This window comes from Onychostruthus taczanowskii, unplaced genomic scaffold (assembly GCF_017590055.1).
Source record: "Onychostruthus taczanowskii isolate IOZ18803 unplaced genomic scaffold, ASM1759005v1 scaffold103, whole genome shotgun sequence".
Classification (NCBI taxonomy): Eukaryota; Metazoa; Chordata; class Aves; order Passeriformes; family Passeridae; genus Onychostruthus; species Onychostruthus taczanowskii.
This window is the reverse complement of record NW_024496858.1, coordinates 358160-370413: the sequence shown is the minus strand read 5'-3', so window position 1 is coordinate 370413 and position 12254 is coordinate 358160. Positions and strand designations below refer to the sequence as shown.

The window sequence follows — 12254 nt, the reverse complement described above, 5'->3', positions numbered from 1 at the left end:
AGAGTTTTGAAACAGCAGGTTCGATGGGGCTGGGAACAGCCTGCTCTGGTGGAAGGTGACCCTGCTCATGACAAGGGAGAGCAATGAGATGATCTTTCAGGTCCATTCTAACCCACATGGTTCCATAAGGTAATAAACTGTTCTGTTCACCACCTTAAAACTCAGTTAAATTTTGAAGTCTTGTTTGTACATGCAGTTAAAATTCTAATGGCCCTGCTAATCTAAAATGCATACTTGTGTAATGAATCAAACTCCTCAGCTTTAGGACTACACACTCGTGTTCACCAATCTTTATAACAGCAGCTTTGCCTTACAGGTTTATTTTTATAGAGGCAGTTTGGAAAATACCTGGCCTTCTCCAGTCTGCTTTGTACCAGGATTACAAAGCACAGGTTCTGCTTCCTTTTTGTGACAGGGGAAGGGCAGCAGAGGGAGGTGGCTCTGACTGTGTCAGTTCAGGCCACCTGAGCTCCTGCTGGGACAGATGGGACCAGCCTGAGCCAGCCTTAGTCAGGGCCAGGACAGGCAGCCTCCTTCAGTGCCTCCTCCTGAGGCAGCAGTAACAGCTGCTGCACTGAGTCAGCCTGGAATTCCAGGGCTCCAGACTGAATTTACTACTGCAGCTTCCTGCTGACTCAGCTCCTGGAGTCACAGGCCAGTGCCAGTCAGGAAACTCCTCAGCAGCACCTTAAAGCATCAGCTGAGGCTGATCTGCCACTCCCTGGCAATGGCAGCAGGGAAGTACCTGATTCTCTTAATTGTGTCTTGATTCTATTCCTAAAATCACAGAATTTTCTGAGTTGGAAGGGAGCCACAAAGATCATCAGGTCCAGGATCAGAGCCATGAGCTCAGTGTTTGTAGCACATGCTGTGAACTGGTAAAGGGAAACTGAAGTAAAACTCACGTGGTTACACCACCAATCCTCCCCTCTAATCCTGTCAGTGAGCACTCACAGCTGGGGACAGGAGCTGTAACAACACTCACTGCCACATTTCAGGGTACACTGAGAAGAGCAGGACCAGCTGTGTATATTTAAAAGACAAAATTGAAGGACTATGAAGAGATAAGAGGTGCACAGCCACCTACTTGCTTATCCAAAATTTCCAAATAACTCCAATGTTTCTTGGAGAACATGGCAATCTATAAAGCTCCTTTGAAGATAAACACAACTTTTTTATACTTTTTCACAACAAGCAAGAAGTTCCATGGAAAGCAATTTCAAGAGGCTGTAGATAGCAACACATGCAAAGTGCTGCCCAGTGTCTTGCCTGTCATGGCAAAATTTAGTTCAGTAATACCAAGATTATTATTACTGTCAGGTTATTTTCCAAATTTAATCCTGAATTTATCAGAGTATAGATTCAGCCTGTTGACAAAAATTTTATGGTAAGGGAAAAAACCTACTTTCATTTCCACTGACTGCAGATGGGGAAAGAAAAAAAAATAAAGCATTACAAGGTGAGAAAAGAAATTTGCCTTTTTTTTTTGGGGGGGAGAGGAGGGAGGGGTCAAAGAGGAAAAAGGAGAATTCTAAACAAGCTCCTCTAATACTGACATTGCCCTTTAGAAATAGAAAACCAGCAGAATTCTTTTTGATCATAGTTTGAGCATTGCTTCCTCTGGTCAACAAGGTCCAGGAACATTAGATTTCTAGCCCAGAGACTCATTCCAGCAGAAAAATTACTGCAACTCCCCTGTGACAGCTATTTTTGTAACCATGCAGTTCCATGAGGCAACCACACTGTATTTAACAAGTAACTTATTAATTTTAGTTACTTAAAAATTAACTAATTATACAGCAGTGCGTTAGTCATCATAATATTTCACTAAATTAGTCCACAGTTGATAGGCTAAACAGAAACTTCAATGAGTTTTGCTACTGAGAAGTATTTACTTGTTGCTATGTCAAACAGTGGAGTGGAGAAGGGGAAGAAATCTTTAAAAAAGAAGGAAATGGCTGCTTCTGGCCACACTGACCAAATGAACTAAAAATGCAGTGGGACAGCAAAGAATGATTAAACTTTAAGTGCTGAAGACCATTTTCTTCTAAAGATACAGAGCTGTCTGAGGGAAGTCACTTGGTGAACAAGCTCCAGAAGGGCTCCAGCTGGATCTGAGATGATGACAACTAGATCTGTTCCAGAACAAGACAAAATAATATTAAATTGCAAACAACCAAAAAGCTTGTATTTTGCAGAGGCTCTCTTTTAATTACAGGACTAGGGGGAAAAAAAAATCAGGCTCTGTTAGAGATACTCCCATATCCTGCAGGCTTAAACATCTAAAGACAGGAGTTTGACACCTGATCAGGCAGCCAACATGAAGGTTTGAAAGGCAGCATGCATTCCTACAGAAGTAAGGCTTGGATCCCTGTCCCTAAAATTAAAATTAGCTTTTGCAGCTGGCTTGAAAATAGTCAGTTATAACAATTTAGTGTAACTAAAATGTTTGCAAGGCAAACAAATGGCAGGGTGAAATCTTCTGAATTAGAGATTTGAGCAAGAGGTGATTCTAAGAGTCTCACTTGGGTTATTTCTGCCCAAAGCACTAGGAAGTTTCAGGTCTAAAGATGGCAGAAAAGCAGCACTGCTTGCTTCAGGCTCCACAAGTAACCTACTTTGTGCTACTATGGCCATTTATGGGAACACATAATAGAGCAGAAAGTTAAATAGCCACGTGGAATGCCTAACTCCAGTCCTTGCCATGCTGAAACACCTCATGCTCGGGGTTTCAGTGGTGTGTTCTTGCTCAAGACCCAAAGCACAGGGCTTACCCAGAACAGCAGGAAGGAAGAGTCTACAGACCAAGTCATCTCTTAGCTCAAAGTCATCCCTCCACCCAAGGAGTGTTTGAGAAGTACAGGTCCAACAATGACACAAGAGTAGCCTGTTCAGTAAGATGCTTCCTCTTTAAGTCTCACACATCCACTGGCTGTTGCTCAGTGCCTCATGAATCACTACTCTGCTGTTTATTGAGGCTGGATATGTCACATTCCTCGTTACAATTATTTAGTCAGCAGGTCCACATACAGCAGCTTTGCTCAAGAAAATTGAGAAGGGGATTAGGTGACCTGCAGGTGACAAACTACAAAACAATAGCTCCAGTATCTGGTTTACTTTATCCATCTCCATGACTGCACCAGGGCAGATTTTTAGAATATGAAAGTGCACTTGCAGAGTTCAAAAAGCAAGTTTAGGCTATTGCATCAAGATTATTAATTTTATGTTACTTTAATAAGGCCATAAAAGTTACTGCCTTGGATAATAGCCTCTTTACAACTGCTCGTACTGCTGATGAAATAAATGATGGCAAGATTGTTAGAAGTAACCCATACATGAAATTTCCTGTGTGGCAGACATCCACGAGGCCGTCTCCAAAAGAAATACTACTCATCTGTATTTGGTGCTGACTCTCAGAAAGGAAACATTCCAAGCAGAACGTGTCTCATGCAGATCTGAAGTATGCCAAGCATTGGGTCATTCATTTGTAACTTCTCATCACCAAAAATAGCTCCATGGCCTGAGGTTAAAGCCCCACATGCTGAGAGTGTGATGTCCATGTGGATGCAGCACTGCTTGGGATGCTCCTGCCTGTGCAGTCCCAGGCACCCTTAAGGAAGGAGATTTGGAACAATTCCAGGGCTGTTTTGCAAGTCTCTTCCTGAAGATAAAACCACAGCCATAGAAGGGAAGGCAAAACAGCAAATTCAGTAACACATCTCAGCATGACCTTAAAATGAAGTACACAGTTGAAAGATTACAAAGAGAAAAATAGTTTTGATTGTCATGACAATTCTGATGCTGCAATTGCACCAAAAATACAGCAGGGAGTCTGTTCTCTCCCCCTCATTTTCTTCTTTCAGTTGCATGTCTGTAAGACAAGGACCAGCTTTTCCTCTGCCCACCAGTTTTTCAAGTTGCATGCAGCAAGGAAGTTACTTCTGCTTAAGAACTGAGAGCTATTTTGAGATACCAACTGTTTGTAACTTTCCTTTATGGAGCATCTCACTGCCTATTATGTCTAATTACCCAGAGTTGCAGAAAACAAGTGGTAGCAGAGTTAAGCCTTGCCTTACTGTAAATACATTCTAGTATTTTAGAACACAGGCTCTACTACCAAGCTCAAACCAAGTCTCCTTTTTCCAGATGGATGCAGCCACCCCCACACAGTGCTCTTTCATCTTCAGTACATTGCTATTAAAGGACTCTGAAACAGTTGTTTAAAAATGGTTCTTACGAGTTGCTGTGCCAACCAAAAATGGACAACTAGAATGAAGCAGGCAGCAGCATCACACAGTTTGTAGTCCAAACACATGCATCTCTTCAGATGCAGGAAAAAACTGAAATCCCCTCAAGTCTCCCCTAAAAACAGTGTAGGAACTGCCCACTGACAATGCCATTTTAGGCAATGTGATAAAACAAGCCAATCAAGGGTTCAGAAAGAACATGGTGTGCTTTATTGCTGCATAAAATTAGATAAAATTTGGTACACATACTGTCTGCATATCCAAAATCAGTCATTAGGACTCCAATTTCACCAGATTAAGAGTAGGTTCAATCATAGTGAATTCACCCAAAAACTGATGCGTTCCAAACACCCACACACCCCTAAAACCCACCCAAGTGATGCCTAAATATTTGTAAGTTAAATTTTATCTTGTTTGATGGGATTTTAGAGAAGCAGGAAATCTGCTCCTTTCATTACATCCAGAAAGAACAGCGAGCTCTGACATGAGACTGCATTACCAGGTGACAAGAGCAGCACAGGAAGCACCAGCTACTTTAGCAGAATGTTCAAAGCTCAGTTTCAATTCCAACCCCAGGTGCTCCACAGCCAACAAAGCCCACCAAGCGAGAGCCCATTTCCCCCAGACACTTCTATGTACATCAGGAACAGAAACAAATCTGAAATGCTGTTTGAGGCTGAACCAAAATGTAGCTAAATGTATTTTCCATCAGTTGGTTTAACAGGAGCTGCTTCCCCCAGCCAAGTGCTTGAATGCCTACCCTCACACCAGTGTATCCTGTTGTGCTGCTTGCAAGGACACGACAGATCACTCCCACAAATACATCTTCCATTGATCCAGAATAACAAAACCCTCTAAAAAGCCCTGTATTTTGTTCTGTCAGAGTTCTGAATGTAACACAACACAGCTCTATTTATAGCTGTAGCTAATGAGGTGACACTACACAGGAGCACTGCAGGGGAAAGCACATCCCTGAAGGTACCAACTCCAGCAAACAGCACAGTCTGGCATTTAATTAACAGCTTAAGTGTTGATGGGGCAGCCAACTCCCTGGCCACCTGGAAATGAGCTACCTGGAATAATATCCTCCAAAAGACAAGAGACAAATGAATAATAGCTTTGGAAAAGATGGCTGAGCAGGAAAAAAAAATCAGAATTTAATCACTGGCTGAACTGTAGATTCTCACCAACAGCTACTTACAGCTCAAAACACTTAAAAGACTGAAGGCATTAATACTTTTAACTAAGAATCAATACTGACCAACTGCAGTCTTATTAGCTGAGGCTGAAAAGTAAATTAACCTGCAGTGATTGGAATAATTTGGTCAAGCAAAAGCCCTGGCAGAAAGGCCACGTAACCATTGCCTCACCAGCTTTCTTTTGCTGAGCAGCCATGCTGAACAGCAGTGCAGCTGCTTCCCTCTTTGTGCCAGGCTGCAGGCAGTGACACACAGACTGCAGGGACACACAGACTGCAGGGACACACACAGTGCTTCTGGAGGGTAACAAGGAAGGACTGGGAATCCACAGTCCTGATCCTGCTGGATCACGTTGCTCTACACTCTGCATCTGTAACAATAAAGTATTTTAATCACCAGCTTATCAGTGCTGACAAGCCTGAGACACCCCTGTTCTGGCAGGTGGACCATGTCCAAGGACTCACCATCAGTGTTAGAACCCTGTTCTTTATCTCCACAAGTATGGAAAGATGCATTTCAGTAAAAATCTGAACTCTGCAAGCCACTTGCACAAGCTTTTTCAGGCACTGCTATATGAGAACGTGACTTTATTTCCTTCTTGTACCTTTTTTACATGGCTACTGTTGCAGCAAAAAGTCTTCCCAGGAAGCAGTGGGGGGAAAAAAAATCAGTCTAAGATATAAACTAACAACAGGCAGGATAAAAGGATAAGTAGGGAAGATTCTGACTTCAGATTGCCCGTGACAGATCACTCAAACTACTGACAAAGAAGAAGACCCAAAGAAGATCTAACAGAGGTAAAGAAATGAATCCAGCCAGAGTTAGTCCTCTACACCAAAGCGAAACACCCATTTCAGCTCTCCAGTGTCAGCAGCAAGTCACATCTTAGCTATGGGCAGCATCAGAAACCTCTTCAGTAAACATTTCCTCCCAGTGTGGTATCACAAAAGGCTGAAAAAGCGACCACACTGTTTGCTACAAAGTAGATCTTAGAAGTTAAACATTTATGGAGGAGTAGCTTCTATTTCAGCATCTTAATTTACTCAGAAGACTGCAGTAAGGTTCTTCAAATACAACATGCAGAACTTCAAAGACTTTTTCTCCTGCTGGTTTTCATAGCAATGAAATAAGTAATTGCCACTCCCAAACCCACATGGGGTTTTGCTTTCAAGTTTTACCCTGTACATTTGATTTAGATGGGAGTTTACTAAAGCAGCAGTAATTATAACCTAGAGATTTGACTTTGTTAGGAAGAATAGACTATTTAGAGATTCAGGTATAAGTTTAAATGTTTTCCATTTAAGTTTATTTCAAGAATATAAAATAAATTCAACCTGTAGATGGGTAACTGTCTGTATTTACCAACAAAACTTTTCCTTCATTCCTGTAAAAAAAAAACCCCTATTTTCTCCCCTTGAAAGATCAAAACTTTCACAGATAAAGAATTTACATCAGGAATAAAGGTTTCCACCTCAGAAGCCAAGAAAAAAGGCTGGATGCTGCAGAGATAATTTGGAAGCCAGTTAAAAAGCATGGAGAGTTAAAAAAATGAAGTTTACAGCACTGGAATGGTTGATGCACTGATGCAGCCTGTTCATGCACAAAATACATTTCTGGTACTAACACTAACCACTGCCTTGTGCCTGCCATGAAAAATGTTATCCAGAAAGCCTGAAAGACAACTAATGACAGGCAGGTGTAAAGATCTGATCCTTCACCTTTACTGCTGGCATCCAAAGTGTTCTTTTGAAAAATATGTAAGAACATTCTCCTTCAGCAGCCCTGTGAGCAGTGCTACCCAGAACAGTAACTGAATTCTCGTTTGACTTCAAGCACCTACTTCAAGTTTTGAAAGACAGGCTGATCACTTGATTGCAGGTGATGACAGAATCCTTTGCCACATCTAAATTAAAGCTGCTGCACAAATCTTCAGCTTCCCTGCAGTGCTGTGTAGTTGTTTTGCAACACTGCATGACTTCCCCAGGACAGCTGTAACTATCCTCACCAACGTGAGCTTGCAGTCCTGAGAAATAATACAAGAAATTCAGTGTATTTGTAATCAAATTCTGAATCCTGCATCGCTTTATTAGACAACAAAACAGAAATTAAACATCTCTATTCAGATTAACTTAATACCACGTGACAAAACGTGCAGAAACTGGCTTTAGAATCCATGCTCAAGTAAACCCTGGCAATAAGCATGTAGGTCCTAAATTAGCCAACATTAACATTTGATAAAAATATGTCAGCTATCATAAAATTCCATACCAGAAAGAATAAAAATAGCCTCATGCAACACAGCTCTTGTTCTGTCCAAACACAAGATTACCAAACCAGTCTTAAAACAAGGAACATTTTCTGTCTGGCATTAAAAGATTGCCTGACAGATGCCACAGCTCACGGGCTGGGGGAAGCAGCAGCTCCTTGAGCTGAGAACTGCAAGGGCTCTGCTGGGGCTGGGCTGCCAAGAGCACCCTCAGTGAACCCTGCACTGATCCTGCCCTCGCTGCAACTCGGGGGGTGCCAGCTCACACCTGCAGCCACAGAGCACAACAAAGTCTGGACGTGGTTTATTCAGGAAAATGGGGCTGCTCCTCCCTGGAGATCAGTGAACTTGGCCAGCTGAGCATGGATCACTTTACTGGTGTTACTGGGAAAAGCAACTACAAAGTGAGGATTATTTGTGCAGAGCTGATAGAAATCCCAGCTCTGAGATTTTTCTCACACATGTATTTCTGACAGAGCTCTACATCACAAATATTTTCATCGTTACTCATGTCCAGAAGATACTGCACTGCTGCAGAACATCCCCAGAGCAGATCCAAGAATCAGCACTGAACTTCAGTGGAGAGAATGCATCAATTCAGGCTTCCTGAGGGCTGCCAGGCTTTGTGTCTTCTCCAGTGGGAACCCTCCCAAGGCAATGATTAAAATCAGCATGAAGTTATGTTTAAATAATTAAATGTCCGAATAATTAAATGTCCATTTTTCTGAACTTGAGGACAGGAATGCCCCAGAGCTGGGGAAAATATAAGTAAGTACTTAACAGGTTTCATTCAAGTTGTTTTGGTTTTTTTCCCCATTCTCACACACATGATTATAAAAATGAAGGAACTTAATAAAAACAGTGCAGCACATTTTTCTCCGTGACCAGGAAAGGGTTGATCTTCTGTTTTTATAATCCAGCTATTACTGGCTGAACTTTTTTGCTGTCAACTTCAAATTTATTGGGATTTTTTTCTCTTTATACATGCACTTCACAACTTCTTATTGTCCTCCTCTGAGCAGTTTGCAATCATTTAGATAATAAAGCTTTGTGGGAAGCACGTGACCTTAGTTTGTACAGAAATTCTGCAGTTCCACATAGACAGAGGATCTGCAGAAGTGTTGCCTATTTAACTACAAAAACACCAAGGGAAAGAGCATTAAAAAAAGCAATGGAAAGAGAAATAAAAGGTCTGACAGAGTAGCACTGTACTTCACTACACAGAAAGAAGCTCAGTGTTAAAATAAGATCCAATATTTTTCATGTTTCTACAGTATTTTGGCTGCAATTGTACGTGTATTCTGAGTTCTTTTACAAAAAAATCCAGTGTGTCAAGAGTATGTGATTAGTGAACAGAATAAAACCATCTTACTTATCCCAGAAATCTTCTTACTTCATCTGTGATCTGAAGGAAGCCACGTGATGCATTCAACAGTTACTTGTTCTGCTGTTCTTAAAGAGAACTGTAAGATGCAGACATTCCTGAATTTACTTTTTCTTATCAAGTGCCACATGTATAGAAGACTTTGGACAAGATTTCTGGGAGAAGTGTATTCTGCAACTAATACATCAATCACATTTTCAAGTGCTTCAGTCTATTATTTGTACTAATTTACTTACAGCCATCACTTAGAATTCCACGTGACCAATGACCAGTGCCCTGCTTAAGAGTGCCTTAATGCTTTTAATTGTTTTTAAATTAAGAAGCCTTTAATTTGTTCAAGCTAAACTCAAATGCATTTCCCCAGGCAAATCTCCTGTGCTGCACCTACAAGGCCTTTGGTACTAGCAAAGTGCAGATAACCAAGCACTGCTGCTTTGAACACTGACCTGAAAAATGAAATATTTCTACCTCACAGTGGGTCTGTTTACAGAGAGATTAGATCCTAAAAGGACTTACTGTGATTGTCCCACTCTAGAGCCTCTCAGCTGTTCACTGTGCAGTGAACACACCAGGCCATGGTAAAAAGGCTCAAAGTGACCTCCTCTGCTCATTTCTTCCACTCATTCCCACAGCTTCCCTGCAAGGCTTTGCACAGGGGGATGGGGCACAGTGCAAAGATCCAGCACAGCCAGGATGGCTTCAAGTTTCAGAGCTGCTTAACAATGACATTTAGGATGAAAAAATTCAGTACCATGGAGTAACTCTTGAGTCCTGAATATCTTATTCCAATGAAAAGATATTTAAATCAAAATTAGATTTTTTCCTGCCTTGCCAAAAGCACAGTGTTCTCATTCCATGACACCAGACATCATCCCTAAGCTGTGTGAGAACATTTGTGCTGTGCTGAGCTGCCCACTGGGCATTCTTAGGTGCTTAAAATACCATAAAAGAACAAGTCACCTCTCCTGCTCACTGGCTATACAGAAATAAAGTCCTTTTGCTCACAGCAGCTTGGTGGGTGATGTGCCACGAGCCTCCTAAGTGTGCTGGCTGCAACTGATACATCCACAGGGGCAGGATTTGTGTGCTAGAAATCAGAAACAAGACTGGTTAGTTCAATCACAAACTGTTATTTATTGAATGCTTCTACACTCAGTACACAATACAAACCATGCCTCAGGACAGCTCACAATCCAGGCCAGGATTTGCCCAACACATTCCACAGAGAGATCAGAAGTTCACATTCAAATGGGATTTTGGAAGTTTTGTTAACATTTGGGTTAGACACAATACATCCCAAGTCATAGAATCAGAGAATGGTTTGGGTTGGAAGGAACCTTAAAAACATCATCCAATTCCAACAGCCCTGCCATGGCAGGGACACCTTCCACTGTCCCAGACTGCTCCAAGCCCTATCCAAGCTGGCCTTGGACACTTCCAGGGATCCAGGGGCAGCCACAGCTGCTCTGGGCACCCTGTGCCAGGGCCTCCCCTCCCTCAGGGGCAGGAATTCCTTCCTCAGATGGAAACTGAACCTGCTCTCAGGCAGTGCAAAGCCATTCCCCCCTGTCCTGTCACTCCATGCCTTTATCCAAAGTCCCTCTCCAGGTCTCCTGCAGGTTCTCCTCTGATACTCTCCACTTTATCCCCTGCATAAAGCAAACTACAGCACAGAATCAAAACTCCCTCAACGCTAAATGTCTCAACCTTTAGACATTTTGTACATTTACAACCTCAATCCAAGCATCAAAATTCCAGACCTTTCCTCCAAGTCAGGCCTTGCCTGCAATCAATTCCAAACAAGTACTGAGTACTTGGTGCATTATTAAACCTTCAGAGCTTACCTGCACCACACACCTCTGCTCACTGAGCTCTCTAGAGAACTCTCCCATTACTTGCCCCTTTCCAAAGCATCAGATTTAATAAAAAAATAACAAAAACACAAAGCCATCTTCAAAGCAGAACTTACAAGGAAACCATACCTTTATTAATCATATATTTCTGTCAAATTAACACAATGGTCCCCCACTGTTGCTTTAGGTAACCCTGAGAGATGCCTTTCAGCTCTCAGTAAGCACTGTCAAATAGATGCTCGCCACTCCGGAATAAAAATTATGGATCTGCTACTGCAGAATAAAAATTACGCATCTGTATTGCCATAAGCCACAGAACAAACTCCATATAATACGCCATAATGCGATACTAAATTTAAAACATTTGGTTTTACCATAGGCTTCGGCTTGTAATTCCTACTTAACAAAGTTAAAGCTCGTCTCTAAGACCAGACTCTCCCAAAGGACTCCGAGGCGCGGGTATCCCGCCTCGCCAGGCCGCAGCTGCAGGACCAGACACTACAACGTCCCCTCACACCGCCCAGCAGAAGCCCCCAGCCCTCCGCACTGCTCCTGCCAGTCCCTGCTGCGCCTTCCTGCACAGGGAACCGCGGGGAAGCGCTGGAGCGGCGAGAGCCGGGCGCGCTCCCTCCCCACCCGCGTCACGGGGACGATGAAGGGCGGCGGAGCTGCGCCCTCCCCCGCGGGAAGGCGGCGCGGGCCGGCAGCCCCTACCTGCACCCCGGGTGTGTCTCTGCGGGGCGCTCGGGCCGCCCCGGCGGCTCCGCGCCCTCACGGCGGGCGGTCCCGGCGCCTCCATGGCGGCCGCTCCACTTCCGGGTCCGGCCGGGCCCGCTCTGCGCCTTCGCCGCCGCAAGCGGGGCCGCCACCAAGACGCAGCGACGGGCTCATACCGCCGGGAAGAAACGCGGTACCGCCTCGGCGGACATCGGGATGAGCCTCCCGGCCGTTCCCTCCGCCGATCCCACAGACGATCCCGCTCCTCCCTCACCCCGCGGCCTAAAATGGGAAAGAGCCGCGCACAAAATGGCGCCCGCGACGCCGCGGCCGCCGCGCCTGCGCGCCGCTCGCGCCGGCTCCGCCCCTACCGCCGGACCTTCCCCCTCCCTCCCGCCCGTCCCGCCCCGAGCCAATCATTTCGCGCCGTTGCCCTTCCGGTCCCCGCCGCTCGCCAATCCCGTGCTCCCGTGGCCACGCCGCCACCCAATGGGGGTGCTGTCCGCGGCGGCCCAATGCGCGCGGGGCGTCGGGGCGGCGGCCAATGGGAGCGGCCCCGCTCCCGCCGCTTGTTTATTGGGGCTCGCG

The 12254-nt window shown here is 44.3% G+C and overlaps 1 protein-coding gene across 3 annotated transcripts in view; it reads right to left on the bottom strand.

The window, feature by feature from the left end:
• ARMH4 (armadillo like helical domain containing 4) overlaps nt 1-11802 on the bottom strand; it is a 102176-nt gene extending 90374 nt beyond the window's left edge. The window contains exons 1-3 of one of the 3 annotated variants that reach the window (XR_005953350.1): nt 11664-11802; nt 10102-10183; nt 6204-7469 (exon numbers count right to left, since the gene is read on the bottom strand). The gene's annotated coding sequence lies outside the window, so the exon portion shown is untranslated. Of the gene's footprint in view, nt 1-6203; nt 7470-10101; nt 10184-11663 lie in introns of those variants that run through there. The other 2 variants (XR_005953348.1, XM_041413665.1) reach the window with 2 other exon arrangements.
• Between the last annotated feature and the right edge of the window lie 452 nt (nt 11803-12254).